This window comes from Tamandua tetradactyla, chromosome 12 (assembly GCF_023851605.1).
Source record: "Tamandua tetradactyla isolate mTamTet1 chromosome 12, mTamTet1.pri, whole genome shotgun sequence".
Classification (NCBI taxonomy): Eukaryota; Metazoa; Chordata; class Mammalia; order Pilosa; family Myrmecophagidae; genus Tamandua; species Tamandua tetradactyla.
In genome coordinates this window covers 62,494,967-62,511,803 of record NC_135338.1, presented here as the reverse complement: position 1 = coordinate 62,511,803, position 16,837 = coordinate 62,494,967, and the positions used below count along the sequence as shown (strand labels likewise).

Here is a 16,837-nt window from a genome sequence, read left to right as displayed (position 1 = left end):
TAATGTGATGACTTCTGCAGAGACCCTGTTTCCAAACAGGGCTCCATTCATAGGTACCAGGCATTTGGACTTGAACAGATCTTTTTGGGCACACATTTCAACATACAACAGAGATGATGAATTAAAATCAACACATGGCAGCTTGGAGACCTCTGGGAAACGTCCTCCAGGCAAATAGAATATGGAACTAGAATTCAGAGCATGTGGTGGATATAAATCACCAATTTTCAAATCATCCTTATATGACAATAGTTGGATCTACAGGAAGAAGTAGAGACAAAAGGCCAAAATGAGGCAATATTGTCCAGAGGGTGAAGATGAGAGGTACTGGTGAGGCTGGAGGTTTGGGGTTTTGGAAAAAGTTGAGTGAGAGCTGGAAGGACAGGAAACTGCCCGGAGAGGGCATGGGTCAGAGGAGGGCTGGGACTCGGGGCAGCGACCTGCAGAGCAGGGCGGGGAGGCCAAGGTCGGGAGAGCCACAGGGGGGCTGCGGGCACGGTCCCCGCTCAGGGTGGGCCCCGGCAATCAGGAGGGCGTGGCGAAGAGAATGGACACTTCAGAGAATGCAGCAGGATGGAGGGGCGATGGGAAGTGGCCAGTGGCAAGGACAGCACACCGGCTCTAACAGTCTCTGCCAGGAGGTGAACGGAAGTTTCTGTGAAGAGTGTGAGGAGGCACGAAGAGTTCCTGGGCTGCCAGGGAACAGGTGTGAGAGCTAGAGGCGCAGAAGATGAAGCTGTGAGAGGGAAGCCAAGATCAGAGCAATCTGAGGAGTGAATGAGGACGGTAATAGTAAAAAATAATTAAAGATAGCTTGCTAGCTAGATAAATAGGTTGTCAATTTCCACCTCCCCCCAGAATAGAATATGTGAATGTTCACAACATTGGCTGTTCTGAGTTATACCAATAAAATAAAGATGCTAAAAAAAGAGGATAGTTTCTCTCTCACTCGCTCTCTCTCTCCCTCTCTCTCTCTGTCTCTCTTTCCTCCTCTCTCTCTTTCATGACAGATTAATATATAGTCCCACAATAGTGGAAGAGTTCCAGGTCTTGATTGTGGTCGTGATTACATGACTTTCCACAGATAAACTTGCACACACATGCATGTAAACTGGTGAAATCTGAATTAGTTCTGTGGATTACAAAAAGGTCAATTTCCTGGTATTCATTTTGAACTGCACTTCATCAGGATCTCACCATTGGGGGAAACTAAGTGAATGGTACAGGGGACCTCTTAGTATTATCTTTGCAGCCTCCTATGAATCTATGATTACTAAAAAAAAAAAATTAAAATAATAAAACAAAAACAGCATAGAGAAAGGACAGATGCTGGAGGGCTGACCTCGTGGGCAAGGAGCAAGCGTAGCAGAGAGCTGAGAAGTGGGAGAAAGCATGTGGAGAGCAGGTGGACCTGCTAGCCCAGAAGACTGGAGAGGTCAGCTCAGGTAAGGATAAAAGGGTGGGTCTCCAGGAAAGGTGCTGGGAATACACGGTGATCTGTAAGCCCTGAGCAGGGTCAGTATACCCTCTGCCCTGCTTTGCTCTCTGCTGGGAATGCAGCGTGGGCAGGGGCAGGGGCAGGCAGGGGTGGTGGCAGGCAGGGCACAGGGGGCAGGCATAGGAGTAGGAGCAGACAGGGGGTGGAGGGCAGGCATAGAGGTGGGGGCAGGCAGGGAATTGGGGGGCAGGCGCAGGGGCGGGGGTTGAGGAGACAGGGGTCTGGGGGCAGGTGGGGAGAGTGGTGGGCAGGCAGGGGGCAGCTTCCAGGAGTGGAGGAGAGTTAGGTGGGCAGCAGGGAAACCGGCCTTGCTGAGCCGGCCCCACCGCAGTGCCCATCCCGTCTGGAGCACAGCACGGTGCACTCAGGGATGATGTTCCCGCCAGGGAAGGGTCTTCTGGGGCTTCTCAGAGCCGTGGGCCCCTTGCTGGGCTTTCCAGCAGCAGTAAGCAGCGAAACCATCTTGCTTTGCGCGTGAGATGCCGTCTGCGTCCCACACTCCCAAGTTACATGAGGACACGATTTATCTTTAGCCCGGAGCCACCTGCTTGGTAATCTGTTCCTGTGTCGCCGGTTGATCCCACCATCCTTACATTAGCTGGGAAAACTGCTGACTTTATTTAAAGCCCGTGGCTTCTATGGAGAGCCCAGACAGGCTGGTCCGTTAGCACCTGTCTCGATGGCCGCAGCTCGGGGTGACCCTGCCCTCCGGGGACGCGGGCCTGGCATGGAAGGAAACCGAGCCCCGGACGCAATGCCTCCAGCTCAGTGAGGAGGCACTGCATGCAAACTGCTTGCTGAGCGTTTGCTTTCTTCCAGTCAAAAAGGTCATTTCTTCGTTTTAACATTTTGATCCCTCTTTTAGACAAATATTGAAGGTGGTTAATAAAAATTCTGGAGGTGTTTATACCCAGCACTGCCCAACATTGGACACATTGTGAAATTCATATCACCTTAATGATGTCTTGGTAGTGTCTCTGGGGCCCGACGCCAAGGGAGAACAAAGTCCCTGGTGTTCTGTGTGTATGGCGTCACTCACTGGGCCTCTCCGCTTCCTTCCTCCATTCTCGGGCAGACGCGTGAGCCCGACGCCATGACTCTCTCGCCCTCTGAATTCTTCTATCACGGGTCCGTAACACTGATTTCGAACCTGCCTTCTAATTCTTCCTTAGAAGTCAGGATCTATTAGAGATATATATTACCTTGATGATGTCTTGGCTATGTCCCTGGGGGGTCGCAAAGGAGCCTGAGGAAGGGTCCCATGTGGGCTGAACTGACACACTAAATGAACACGAAGAACCAGTAAGCAATGTAAAGATGGGCAGGCAATGGGAAGCCGGGAAGGAAGGTCTTGGTCAGTGCCGGTCCTTGGGAAGGCTGCTTTGGGTGGTCTTTGGACCCCCAGGTGTGGGTGGTGGTGGTTGGAGCTGTGTGAGCCCCAGAAAAGCGTGTTCTTAAATCTAATCCATTCCTGTGGGTGTGAACCCCTGTGAGTAGGATCTTTTCACATGGCCACTTCAGTTAGGTGTGGCTCACCTCAATCAGGATGAGTCTCAATCCTCATACTGGAGTCCTTGATAGAGAAGACAATTCATACAAAGAAAAAGCCACAGAAGTAAGAACCTGAAATCAACAAAACCCAGAAGAGAAGAGAGAGACCAGCAAATACCACCATGCGCCTTCTCATGTGACACAGGAGTCGGGATCACCAGCAGCCGGTCTCCGGGAAGAAAGTGTAGCCTGATGATGCCTTGATTTGGACATTTTCCTGGCCTCAAAAATACGACTGAATAAATGCCCATTGTTTAAGCTGATCCATTTCATGGCATTTGCTTTGAGCAGCAAGAAGGACTGGCCAGCAACAATCTTTGAAGATAAGGATGGTTATCTCTGTCCTCCAGATGAGACATCTGGGAGGTGCAGAGACACACCCACATTTACACAGATAGGACCTGACCCACGGCCCTCTAACACCCAGGCTGTGCATTTCCTCTGAGCCAGTCTCTTGACGCCCCTCCATGCATCAGAACAGAACTAAACAAACACTTCAACTTAAAGGCATGCATTGTTTTGTTGCCTTTGTGTTTGTGTGTATGTGTGTTAAAATACACATAACATAAAATTTATCATTTTAACCATTTTGAAGCATGATTCAGTCACATCAATACAATTGCAATAGTATGCACCACGCTTTAATTTCAGGACATTTTCATCACCCCAAATGGAAACTCCCATACCCTTGAGATATTGCCTCTCTATTCCCTCCACCCACTTTTCAGCCCCGAGCAACCACTGACCTACTTTAAGTCTCTAAAGATTTGCTTATTCTAGACATTTCATATAACTGGAATCATATAACTTGGGTTCTTTCATTTAGCATAATGTTTTCAAGGCTTCTCCATGTCGTAACATGAATCCATGTTTAATTCCTTGGATTCCTTAATTCCTCTGTATAATATTCCATGGTGTGGAGGTACTACATTTTAAAACTTGTGGTAAAATATACATAGCATACAAATCATTTTAAGTGAATGATTGTCTGACAGTAAGTACGTTGACAATATTGTATAACTGTCATGACTATTTCCAAACTATTTTCATCATCCCAAACCAAAACTCCTACTCATTTAGCAATGAGCACCCATTTCCCTCTTCCCCCACCCATGACAGCCACTCTTCTGCTTTCTGTCTCTATGAATTAGTCTATTCTAGGATATGCATAGGAGAAATCATACAGTAGTTGTCCTTCTGTGTCTGGCTTATTTCACTCAGCACGATGTCTTCAGAATTCACCCATGCCCCAGCAGATAACAGCACTTTACAGCTGAGTAATATTCCACTGTACAGGTAGGCCACATTTTTTGTCTATGTGTTTTGTCCATTCCTCTGTTGATGGGCACTTGGGTCGCCTCTTTTTTTTTTTTTTTTTTTTTACATGGGCAGGCACCGGGAATCGAACCCGGGTCTTCTGGCATGGCAGGTGAGCATTCTTGCCTGCTGAGCCACCATGGCCCGCCCTCGCCTCCTCCTTTTGACTATTGTGAATAATCTGTGATGATCATTGGTATACAAATATGTCTGAATCCTAGCTTTTAATTCTTTGGGGTATATACCTAGAGGTGCAATTGCTGGGTCACATGGTAATTCTCTGTTTAACTTTCTGAGCCCAAACTGTTTTCGTGGCCGTGTCATTTTACATTCCTGCCAACAATGTACAAGGCATCCTATTTCTCCACAACATCACCAACACTTCCTATTTTCAGTTTTCTCATCATATAGTGAGTGTGAAGTGCTATCTCACTGCCGTTTTGATTTGCATTTCTTTAATGGCTATTGATGCTGAGCATCTTTTCATAAACTTATCAGCCATTTAATACCTTCTTTGAAGAAATGTCTATTCTAATCCTCAGGCCATTTTTAAATTGTGTTGTTTTTCTCTTGTTCTTGGGTTGTGGGGGTATAAACCTTTATCAGATACATGATTTCTAAATATTTTCTCCCATTTAGTAGTTGTCTTTTTTACTCTCTTGATTATGTCTTATGATACTCAAAAGGTTTTAATTTCGATGACATTCATTTTTATTTATTCTTTTGTTGCTTGTGACTTTGGTGTAAAAACTAAAACACATTGCCGACTATAAAGTCCTGAAGAGATTACCCTATGTTTTCCTGTAAGAGTTTTATAGTGTTAGCTCTTGTAATTAGGTCATTGATCCCATTTTGAACTAATTTTTCTATATGGTGAGTGATAGGGTTCCAATTCATTCTTTTGTATGTAGATTTCCAGTCGTCCCAGCACCATTTGTTGAAGAGAGTTTCCCAAATGAATGGACTTTGGCTATTCGGGGCCCCTTGCAATTCCATATGAATTTGAGGATCAGCCTTTTCATTTCTTTAAAAAAAGTTTTGTTGGATTTTTTATAAGGAATTGCGATGAATTTGGAGATTGCTTTTAAAAATATGACATCCTAATAATGTTAAATCTTCCAATCCATGAACACCAATATTTTCCCATGTGTTTAGGTCTTCTTTCCTTTCTTTTAGGAATGTTTTGTAGTTTGCAGTATACAAGTCTTTCACCTCCTTGGTTAAATTTATTCCTAAGCATTTTAATCTTTTGGATTCGGTTGTAAATGGGATTGTTCTCTTGATTTCTTTTTCAGATTGTTTGCTTCTTGTGGGTATAAATCCTGCTGACTTTTGCCTGTTCATCTTCTATCCTGAAACTGTTCTGAATTCATTTATTAGGTCTAGTAGCTTCTTTATGGATTCTTTGGGATTTTCTAAATATAGGGCCATGTCATGTATAGGAATCATTTTCTTTTTCTTTTTCAATTTGAATGACTTTTATTTGCTTCTGTTGCCAGACTGCTCTGGCTAGAACTTCCCAAGCAATGCTGAATAACAGTGGTGACCAGTGGGCATCTTGTTCCTGGTTTTAGGGAGAAAATTTTCAGTCTTTAACCATTGACAATGATATTTGCTATGGGTTTTTAATAAAGGCCCTTTATCCATGTTGAGAAAGTTCCCTTCTATTTCTAGTTTTATGAGTGTTTTTATCATGTAATTGTGTTGGATTTTGTCAAATACCTTTCCTGCATCAATTGAGATGATCATGTGTTCTTTCCCTTTACCTATTAATGTGGTATATTATATGGATTGATTTTCTTATGTTGAGCCATCCTGGAATAAATACCACTTTGTCATGGTGTATAATCCTTTTACTATATTGTTGGGTTCAGTTTGTCAATAATTCATTGAAGTTTTTTTGCATCTACATTTATAAGGGATATTGAGCGGCAATTTTCTTTTCTTGTGTTGCTTAATCTGGCTTTTTTGGTATCACGGTAATGCTGACCTCATAGAATGAATTTATCCATCAACTTCTGGTTTGTTTGTTTTTTTTTTTAGAGTTTGAGAAGGATGAGCATTGGCTCTTTTTAAAAGGTTGGTAGAATTCAGCAGTGAAATAGTCAGATCCTAGACAATTCTTTGTTGGAAGCCTTCTGGTTACTAATTTAATCTCTTTGCTTATTATAAGTATGTTGAGATTTTCTGTTTCTTCTCTCAACTGATTAGATAATTTGTATGTGTCTAGGAATATGTCCACTTCTTCTAGGTGTCTATTTTGTGGCATATAATTGTTCATAGTTCCCTCTGATAAATCTTTTTATTTCTGTGAGGTCAGATAGTTATGTCCACTCTTTTACTTTGTCAGACTGGTTAGTTTGTCAATTTTATAAATCTTTAAAAAAAAACAATTTGGGGTTTTGTTGATTCTTTCTACTGGTTTTCTAGTCTATATTTCATTTGTCTCTGCTCTAAGCTTCACTATTTTGTTCCTTCTACTAAAATTTGGGTTTAGTCTGCACATGTAGTTCTAGTATCTTTAGGTGTGGATGTAGGTTATTGATTTGTAATTTTTTTTATTTTTAAATATAGGCATTTAGAACTATAAATTTCCTTCTGAGGACTGCCTTCACTGCATCCCATAAATTTTGATATGTTGTATTTTTGTTTTCATTCTTATCAAGATATTTCCTATTTTCTCTTGTGAGTTCTTCTTTGACCCACTGGTTGCTTAATAAAGTCATTGAAGTTCTGGTGTATCACATTCTAGCAGCTAGCAAACTAACACACCATGCTTTCACTTTCAATCTGTTTGTGTCTATGCATCTAAATTGAGTCTCTTGTAGACAGCATATAGATGGTGTATTAGTTAGGGTTCTCTAGAGAAACAGAATCAATAGGAAATATTCATAAATATAAAATGTATAAAAGTGTCTCATGTAACTGTGGGAATGTAGAGTTCAAAATCTGTAGGGCAGGCTGTGAAGCTGATGATTCCGATGGAGGGTCTGGATGAACTCCATAGGAGAGGCTCGCTGGCCGAAGCAGGAAGAGAACCTGTCTCTTCTGAATCGTCTTTAAAAGGCTTCCAATGATTAGATTAAGCATCACTCATTAAAGAAGACCCTCCCCTTGGCTGATTACAAATGGAATCAGCTGTGGATGTAACGGGCATGATCATGATTTAATTCTATGAAATGTCCTCAACTCAAAAGACAGGCCAGCACTTGCCCAACCAGACAAACAGGTACCACCACCTGGTCAAGTTGACACATGAACCTGACCATGACAGATGGGTCATGCTTTCTCATAAAATCTGCCAACCTTTGACTTTTAAAAGGGAAATTTTAATTTGTTTTAGCTTCCTGGTTGTTAAAACAAATGCCCACCATGAGTTACCTTAAGAACAGGAATTTATTGGCTCATGATTTCAGAGTCTAGAAGACTTGCTTTATCCCAGGGTTGATATCTTCTCTCTGGCTAGCAGTCTTTCTGGTTCCATTACATGGCAATGCTCATGGAGGCATCTTCTCTTTTCTCTTCCAGGATCTGTTGGCTTCTCACTTCTGATCCTCCTCATACTTCTTCTGTGTCTAGTTTTCTTTGCTCTTATGAATGTCAGCCATATGGGATTAAGACCCACCCTTGTTCAGTTTAGGCACACCTTAACTAATAACATCTTCAAATGGGTTCATACCCACAGGACCAGGGGTTGGCATCTGAACATGCCTTTTGTGGAGGGAATGATTCAATCCCAACAACATTGTAGGTAATAATGGAAAAGGAAGGGTTTATTATTTAGCATTTAACTATTTGTTTTCTGTGTGCCTTGTATGGTTTTTTGTCTTTGAATTTCCATGACTGCTTTTTTAGTATTTAGTTGCTTTTTTGAGGTGTACCATTTTGATTCCCCTTTTCTTTCCTCTTCTCTACATCTTTTAGTTATTTTCTTAGGGTTATCTTTGTAATTACCATTAACATCTTAAACTAATAACTTAGTTTGGCTACTGCCAACTCAGTTTCCCTAGTATCTAAACTCTACTCCTATATATCTCCATCCCTCCCCCTTTTATGGTTGTTGTCTCAGATTACATCTTTATACATTGTATGCCCATTAACATATATTTAATTTATTTTTGACCCATTTGCCTGTGAAGTCATATGGGAGAAACAGTTATAAATCAAGAGTATAATAATACAGGATTTTATGTTTACTTGTGTAGTTACCTTTATCAATGTTCTTTATTTCTTCTTATGGCTTCAATTTACTGTCTAGTGTCCTTTTATTTCAGCCAGTATTTCTGGCAAGACAGTCTTCTGGTAATAACTCTTTCAGCTTTTGTATATCTTTAAATTTCTTAATTTCTCCTTCATCTCCAAAGGATAATTTTGTCAGATATAGGATTCTTGGTTAACTTTTTTTTTTTTCTTTCAGGTCTTTAAATGCGCCATTCTGTTGTCTTCTGGCTTCCATAGTTTCTGATGAGAAACCTATTGTTAATATTATTAGAGATCCCTTATATGTAACAAGTCATGTTTCCCCTACTGCTTTAAAAATCCTCTCTCTGTCTTTGGATTTTCACAATTTTTCTCTGATGTGTCTTGGAGTAAATCTCTTAGTCTATCTTGCTTTGGGTTCATTGAGATCCCTGGATGTGTATATTCATGTCTCATCAACTTTGGGAAGTTCAGGGTCATTATTTCTTTAAATACTTTTTCTGCTTTTTCTCTCTCTCTTGTCCTTCTGGGGCCCCAGCAATGTGAATGTTGTACATATGACGGTGTCCCACAGACCCCTCAGGCTGTTAATTTCTCTTCTTTTTTTAAATTTCTGCTCCTCACATTAGATAATTTCAATTGTGTTGTCTTCAACTCCACTTATCCTTTCTTTTGCCTGTTCAGATCTACTATTGAATCACTCTAATGAGTTTTCTTTTCAATTACTGTACTTTACAGCTCCAAAATTTCCACTTGGTTCCTTTTTATAATTTCTATCTCTTTATTTTGCTCAAACAATGGTTTCCTAATTTCCTTTAGTTCTTTGAATAGGATGTCCCTTAGCTCATTGAACATATTTAAAGAAGTTCATTTGAAGTCTTTGACTAATAATCTCAATATATATGCTTCCTCAGGGATGGTTTCTGGCAAATTCTTTTATGTGTGTGTTTTATAATTTTTTGTTTAAAACTGAACTTTATGAATATTATGCTTTCTAACTTTGAGATCTAGTTCCCCCACTCCTCAGGGATTGCTAGCTAATTCTTCCTTTCTTCCTTCCTTCTTTCTTTCCTTCCTTCTTCCTTCCTTCTTTCTTTCCTTCCTCCCCCATCCCTCCCTCCCTCTGTCCCTTCTTTCCTTTCTTTTGCTGTCAATTTGTGACTTTTCTTCACTATTTTTTTCCCAAACAAAGAATGGAAAGAGAAAGAAATAGGTATTTCCTCTTTAAGATTCCTCTGACTCTTTTCCCTGAAGAAGTTTCAAACAGTTGCCTCTGGAGCCAGTTCCACAGGGATGCGAAGTCACAGTGATGGATCATCAGCCCACACTTTCTGGTTTTTAGAGGCCCAGGTCTTTATAGCCCACCCTGGCATCAGAAGGCTGCACCAGCAGCCCGGACTGCCGTCTCCACTGCTGTCTGCCACACAGTTGGGGGATGAGGGTATGTAGCCACAGCACGGAAAGTGAAATTCACTGATAGTGAAATTTATCAGCCTTTTCCTCCAGCTCATCCCTAGATGACTCCAGAGTCCAAAATAATTGATTTGGACAGTTCCTTCTGGTTCAATAGTTGTTTTGGTGAGGGATTGATTCCTGGAGCTCCCTTCTCCTCCGTCTTCCCACGATCTGGTCACACCCATCTACCAAGGCTGCCTGGAGCAACCGGATGCCTGCAGGGTTGGCTTCGTCCTCTGGGTCTCATGAGTGGGAGCCTCGTGGGGGGCCTGGGCTTCATGTGAGAGCTCAGGGCTGTGTACCCCAGTACCTGGAACAAAGTAGATGCTCAGTAAATATCTGCTGAATAATGAGCAAACAAACAAATAAATGAGCATGGCTGTTGAGAGCCAAAATGAGCTCAGTTGTGCTATGAACTCTCAGAAGGAAGAAGGCAAGACAGCTGCTAGAACCACTCCCAGTAGCCACCTTTGGGAGGACAAGCATGGGGCTGGGGCTGGGCTCTGCGGGAGCATGGACTCTGTTTTCTATGGAGCTGGACTCATTTCCTAGGGCTGCTGCAACAAATGATCACAGGTTCATTCTCGTACAGACTTGGAGGTCAGAAGCCCAACACAGGTCTTGCTCAACTAAAATCAAGGGGTTGTCAGGGCTGCGTCCTTTGCTGGCAGATCTGGGGGTGAGGCCGTTTCCTTCCCTTTTCCAGCTTCCAGAGACTGCCCACACTCTTTGGCTCATGGCCCCTTTCTCCATCTTCAAAGCCATGCGTAATCTCTTTGACTGTCATCCATGGTCAAATCACTTTCTAACCATGGCCAGGAAAGGGTCTCAGTGTTTAAGGGCTTGAGCATATCAGGCCCACCTGGATAACCCAGTGTGATATCTCCGCCTTGATTTCCTTGCCGATAATTATCTCAGCAAAGTCCCCTTTGCCATGTAAGCTTACATACTCACAGCTTCTGGGGTTAGGGTGGAGCATCCTTGGGCAGGTGGGGAATTATTTTGCCTGCCACGGGAGACTTTGGCCAGGCTGAGACTCAGTTTCTCCATATGAAAAGGTAGGCCAGGCAAGTCCCCAGTCCCTGTCCAGTTCCTGGAGTTGGTAAATAGTGGTGGAAAAGAGCATCGGCACCTGACTGAGTAACAATTTCTCTTCCCATGGAGAAACTGCCTTGGTGCAACCTCTTCATCTCAGCTGGATGCTGTATTAGACATTTCCATCCGTGAGCTTTTGGCCTCCCCACTAGAGACCTATGAGCTAACCTCTTTTTACAGATGAAGAATATGGGGTTCAGAGCACTAAGCGACTTTCCTAAGGTGATGTGTCTGGAAAGGGGGGACTCAGGAGCCCACCTGTGCCTGTTGGATGCTGAAGCTGACAGACACACCCCTTCCCCAGTGTCTACCGAGGTGATTTGGGTGAAATGCAAATGATTTAGACAATTTTATCACAATCCAGTGAGTTTTACATATTTGTACTTGGTCTTTTTAGGAAGCTGGGACGTGCAAATTGATTTATTCATTAACTTAAAAGCGTTTGAAACAGACTTTCTCAAACAAACAAACAAAAAACAAGGGAGTGAGAGAGATGGTAAGTGGGGGAGGGTGCAGAGGAGACCCGCACATGCGATTGGAGCTGTGCAGCTACTTCCCTCCAAGAGCCCTTCCCCAGGAGAAGTTGCAGAAAGAGAAACCGCAGGCTGTCACCTGACATCTGGGGACTCCAGAAGCAAAGCCTTTGTTGTGTGTTCACCCTCCAAACCCACGTGCTCCCCTGGAAGGCAGCTGGGCGGCAGAGCTGGCACATGCAGACGCCGGCAGCGGCGGGGAAGGCATTCACGGGTCACTTCTCAGATCCACAAGGGGCTGACAGTCCACCGTGAAGTTCAGCAAGCCCTCAACAACGTGGTCCAGATTGTCAGTTTAATCAAGTCCTACCTTCCACTCAGGGCTTCCCGTGTGGGTCTCCTAGACAGCCAGAAAGACTTAAGGCACAGGGGGAGAAGATGGGAGCACCAACACCCCCTTTTGCTTGGAAAGCCAAACCGTCAATAGTTCAGAGAATTGTGTTTCAGGGGGCCCTGCTTGCTGAGTACAGGGCAAGGCAATGCATATACAACTGTCACCCTCGCTGTCATTGTAACACCCACAGTGAGACCTCAGCAGATCGACGCCCACTGAGGAAGAAGCGGGACCCCGAATCTGGAGGGCGTGGGCTGCAGCTCTAGGCAGAGGGGCCAGGGCCAGGGACAGTCCGAGCATCCCAACCAGCAGCTTGAAGCACAGGTAAGCAGACAAGATCAGCTGACCCTGACACTGGTCACAGAGTAGAGGGTCCTTGTGGGTCATCGGAGGGGCTTCGCATGTGCCACTTACCAGAATCTCTGGGTACAGTGGGTCTGGCTCTGCAAGTGGGTCTTTATTCAGCCCCCTATTCAGGAAAGAGGTACGTAGCGTGGAGCGAGCTCCAAGGGAGGAGAGCCAAGTGGAACCGCCCCCGCCCTCTAGGAGGGACTCACCGCGTAGACAGACTCACGGTACAGCATGAGGAAAGCAGCCTTCATTCATTCATTCATTCATTCATTCATCAAGGACTTGCTGCCAGCAACCATAGATGCTCACTGACTACGAGCCCAGTTAAAATGCCAAACTGCCCTTTGCTGAGTGGGTGGCAGGCACACACCTTTTAAATACTTGTGAAAATGGTTTCTCAAGAATCATTTACTGAGAAAAGACACTGCATCCACTTTAGCCTGAAAGTTTATTTAAAATGTTATACTTGATAATCACATACTCAGATAGTTTATTCTCTGATTCATCGGTCATTTATTGCATGCCTACCATGTACGGGAAGCTCTGGGGACTGGGGACATGGATGTAGGCGAGACACAGCTCCAGCTCTCATCAGCCCATGGGGTGGTTGGGAGAAGAAAGTCCCATCCAGGGGGCAGTGCCATCACCTGTCCACCCAGTGACCCTTGCCAAATGCGGGAAGCCTGGTGGATGCTGTTAACCTAACCTGGCATTCTGCACCTCTTTGTGCATCACCACCCAATTCATCCTAGAGCCACACTTGGTAGCCTCCATTTTCCCATTGCCAGACTCACCTAGAGCCAGAGATACCTCATTTCACAGGTGAGGAAACAGACCCAGAATGGGGACCCCTGGGAGGATGGAAGCCTTGAACTCAAGACCCCAACCACCCGCTTTCCCCAGGCTGTGAGGCCCTGGAGTCCAGAGCAGAGCAGCCGAGTCTGCTCCTTGAGTTCCAGCAGGTTCACTGCAGGTGGGCCTGACTCATTGCCAGGATGCGGGAACCTCGTCCTTTTTGGACGCTGGAGCATGCACCTGATTTATTCATTTAAACATTTTCAAAGCAGGCTTACTCAGGAAGAGGAAGCAGGGAGGGGTAAGTGGGTTTTATTTTAACCTTCCACACACGGGTTCTGCTAGCCTCCAGGTGCATCATTGGATCTCCAACTGCCAGCTGGTTTCTTCTCACTGCACACGCAGAGCCACGAGACTTCCTGCCCAGTGGTGTTGGGCAGATGGCTCTTTGCAAAGCCAGAGCTGGTCTCAACTATTTATTCTCCCACTGTGTCCCCCTGACCAGCGGCAGGTTCCCCATGGTCCCAAGGGAGCTCAGCAATTAGACCCAAGCCTATTGGCACTCACTGTGTTTATTATTGATCTTGTCTATCAGATCTGGTTTATTATTGATCTTGCTGAAAATGGGGAGTGAAGTTGCACCCAAGCTTGCCAGACCCATGCTCAGAAACTCCTCAGGTTTTCCCCTTGCCCCACTCCTTGTTTTCCGTCTCAGTGTGCCTCCTCCCAGGCCCAGGAGTGGACATCCCCGCCTTGCCCCTCTCAACGTCAGTATCAAGATGCCTCTCCCCTCTTTTCTTAACAGGGTCTGATCGTTCCTTCCTGTGCCCAAGGTTGAAGCCTCACCTGGGGACCTGCTTTCTACTTCCTGTGGCCAAGGCCAAAGTGACACCCACTCATTTCCAGAGATGCACCTCTGCTCCATTGGCCTGGCTGTAGCTCCCATGTAATCCTCTGCAAAGGGGCTGAGAGTGGGAGGGGGTGTCCAGAGTCTGACAAGGGCTGGGGAGCTCAGCAGGACAGCTACATCCTTCCCAGTCTCTTCACCATTCCTGGCAGAGACAAATATCCTGAAGGAGCAGACACTCCCTTGGCAGAGGCAAACAACTATGCAGGTGATTCCCAAGTGGTGGGAAAAGTGCAGGCTCTGTGCTTCGGGGGCGGATGCCCAGAGGAGAAAATGCGCGGCAATCAGGGTGGGCTTTCCAGGAGAGGTGACATCACACTAAGTATGAAAGAGTGCTTAGGAGGTCCTGAGAGTGGAGTGGGTGGGGGTGGAGGCCTCCAAGCAGGGGGCCTAACTCACCACATGTGCTGTGGACCTCCAGGGTACCAGCCCTCTTGTTCAGCAAGAGACATGCTTATTAAGCAGGCAGGATGTGAATGGTCCAATGTGAGGAGGCCCACAGGCTGCGCAAGGGCTTGTGTGCGGAGCAGAGGGTGAGAGAAGGGATGGTCCTGGAAGGATGGAAAGGGACAACAGGGGTCTAAGAGGCCCTCAAGGGCCATCCTGGAAAGTTTGGCCTTCGCCACGGGGAGGCTGGGTTAGGGGCCCTGGACCCCTGAGAGGCTGAGAGGGCTGGACAGGTATTCCTACTTGGGGCTGTGCGCCATGGTGGAGACAGCGCTAGGTGACCTTGAGCAGGGATGGACAATGGTCTGAGCTTAGGAAACAGCCAAGTTTCCAAAATACATCTACTATTGACCCAGAGTTTGGGAAAAATTGGAAATGAGAATTCATGGTCTCCTCCAGATACCACCCTGGAGGTATTAGGGAGGCCAGGGAGATGCCGTTGGTAGGGGCTGCATTGCCCTTGGGGCAGACGTCCTGGGAGTCTGGGGCAAAGACCACAGAGGTGCCCTCCTCTGTCCAGGGCCCAAGTCCTTACACAGCCCAAGACCCACCCTCGAGAAGTCACAGATGAAACAGGCTGCAGGAGCTCCAGCCTGCTGGACCACTCCAATCCCAAGGCCACTATCCCCAAGCCAACCTGAGGCTGGCCAGGCTGGAAGATGATCTTGACCTTTGCTCCATGACCCAGAAAGCTTGGCTTCGGGCCAAGAATCTCCTCCTCTTCCCTTGGTTAAATCCAAACTCTTTCCAGCACCCTGTCCTTGCCTCTTTGTCTGGGCTATGCCTGGGTGCAGCCCTTGGCAGGGATGGAGTCCCGTCCGAGGTCCCTGCTTCGCCTTCCACCAGTGCACATTTCCCTCTGCCCTCCCATGTACACCTTCTCCAAAGGCAGGATCACTCCTAAGTGAAAGGGGCACTGGGGACAGGGGGCACATCCTGGCTGATCCTGTTTTCAATCGCCCCTCCGTCCGTAGAATGCCCAGCCTTGCGCTGGGCTCCAGAAATCAGGGGCTACCCCAGACCCCAGTACCCATCAGTATCCTCTCAGCCCCCTGATCTCAGGCTCCTGGCCACTCCCTTTTTGTTGTCTGTCTCTGGTTTACATCATGGTAATCCATGGCCCAGGACCTGCTTTCATAAATAAAGCTTTATCAGTCCAGCCACCTCGTTTGTCTAGGTTTGTTATGGTCTTCCACGCTGAGAACACTGACCACCTGGCCCTTTACCAGAAAAGAGCACCCACCTCTGGCCTCCCTGCCACCAGACTCCTCTGTCCTGACTCCTCTGTCCATCTGCCCCTCTCTCGAGAAGGAGGCCTCTCATGCCTAGCTCCGATGGGGTCACTTGAGCTTTGGCCCTCCGTGCTGTCCGCGCATCCTAGGAGCCCCACTCCCCACCCCCTTTGCCATCCCAGCGCCAGTCTGGGTCTCAGCCTTCTCACCTGGCATTCCTCCCGTTAGATGGCGAACTCCGTGGGAGCGGGCAGTGGGACACCCCAATTCGGGGAAAGAGGCCTAAGGGAAGGGCAGGTGGGAGCGAGGGTGCCCGGAGGCTCCACCGGCCCTCTGCGTGGCATGTATTTCCCTTGGAAACCAGATCCTACATAGCCTGGACTCTTCCCACCCAAGGGCCCTCACCCCCTCCTGGGGACGCTGAATCAGGCAGCTCAGTCACGTGCAAGGCGCGCAGCCCCCCCACCGCTGGCACTGAGAGCTCAGGGGCTCAGGCAGCTGTTGCCAGCTGTGGGCAGAGTCTCCTCAGATATCCGCTGCAGGACATTGAGCGTCACCTCTCTGGCTGGAGCTGAGCCCAACACCTGTGTGGGTAACTGCGTAGGGAACTCAGGGCAAAAGGTAGAAGTTACAGCCCAAAATAAGCCACTGGGCAGGCAGGAGGAGATCCAGAATTTCTACACATTCCTTCTGTGTGTTACAGGTTCCTGTGGGATCCTCAAGGAAGAAACGTGAGTGACCAGGCCAGAGCCCCTTGGACATGCCCGAGGAGACCACTCTAATTGAAATAAATTTGGCCGGAGTTGGGCTTGGTCATTGAAAACACAATATTTTGGGGTAACGACCCTCATAGTGTTGTCATCCAGAGGCTCCAGGATGGGGCTGGGGTCTGCCCGTCTGAAGTGTAGGGGCCCAGTGGGAGTCACGATGGACAAACCCCATTGCCCAAGGGGTCTCCTCTCAGAGGCCACCGCTATGTGGGAGTAGGACTCATCCCCAGGCCAGAGAGAGAATTCACTGGGGTTCTGGTGGGGAGAGAGGACAGCTGTTACCGAGATTACAGAAATAAAAATACAAGATAGCCAGTTAAATTCAAATTTCAGACCACATTAGATGAGTCTA

At 46.4% G+C, this 16,837-nt stretch overlaps 1 long non-coding RNA gene across 1 annotated transcript in view; it reads left to right on the top strand.

The window, feature by feature from the left end:
* LOC143652218 (uncharacterized) overlaps positions 1-15,629 on the top strand; it is a 270,851-nt gene extending 255,222 nt beyond the window's left edge. The window contains exons 3-4 of the long non-coding RNA XR_013160507.1: positions 12,174-12,307; positions 13,935-15,629. This is a non-coding gene — a long non-coding RNA (uncharacterized LOC143652218). The remainder of the gene's footprint in view (positions 1-12,173; positions 12,308-13,934) is intronic.
* Positions 15,630-16,837: the final 1,208 nt, after the last annotated feature.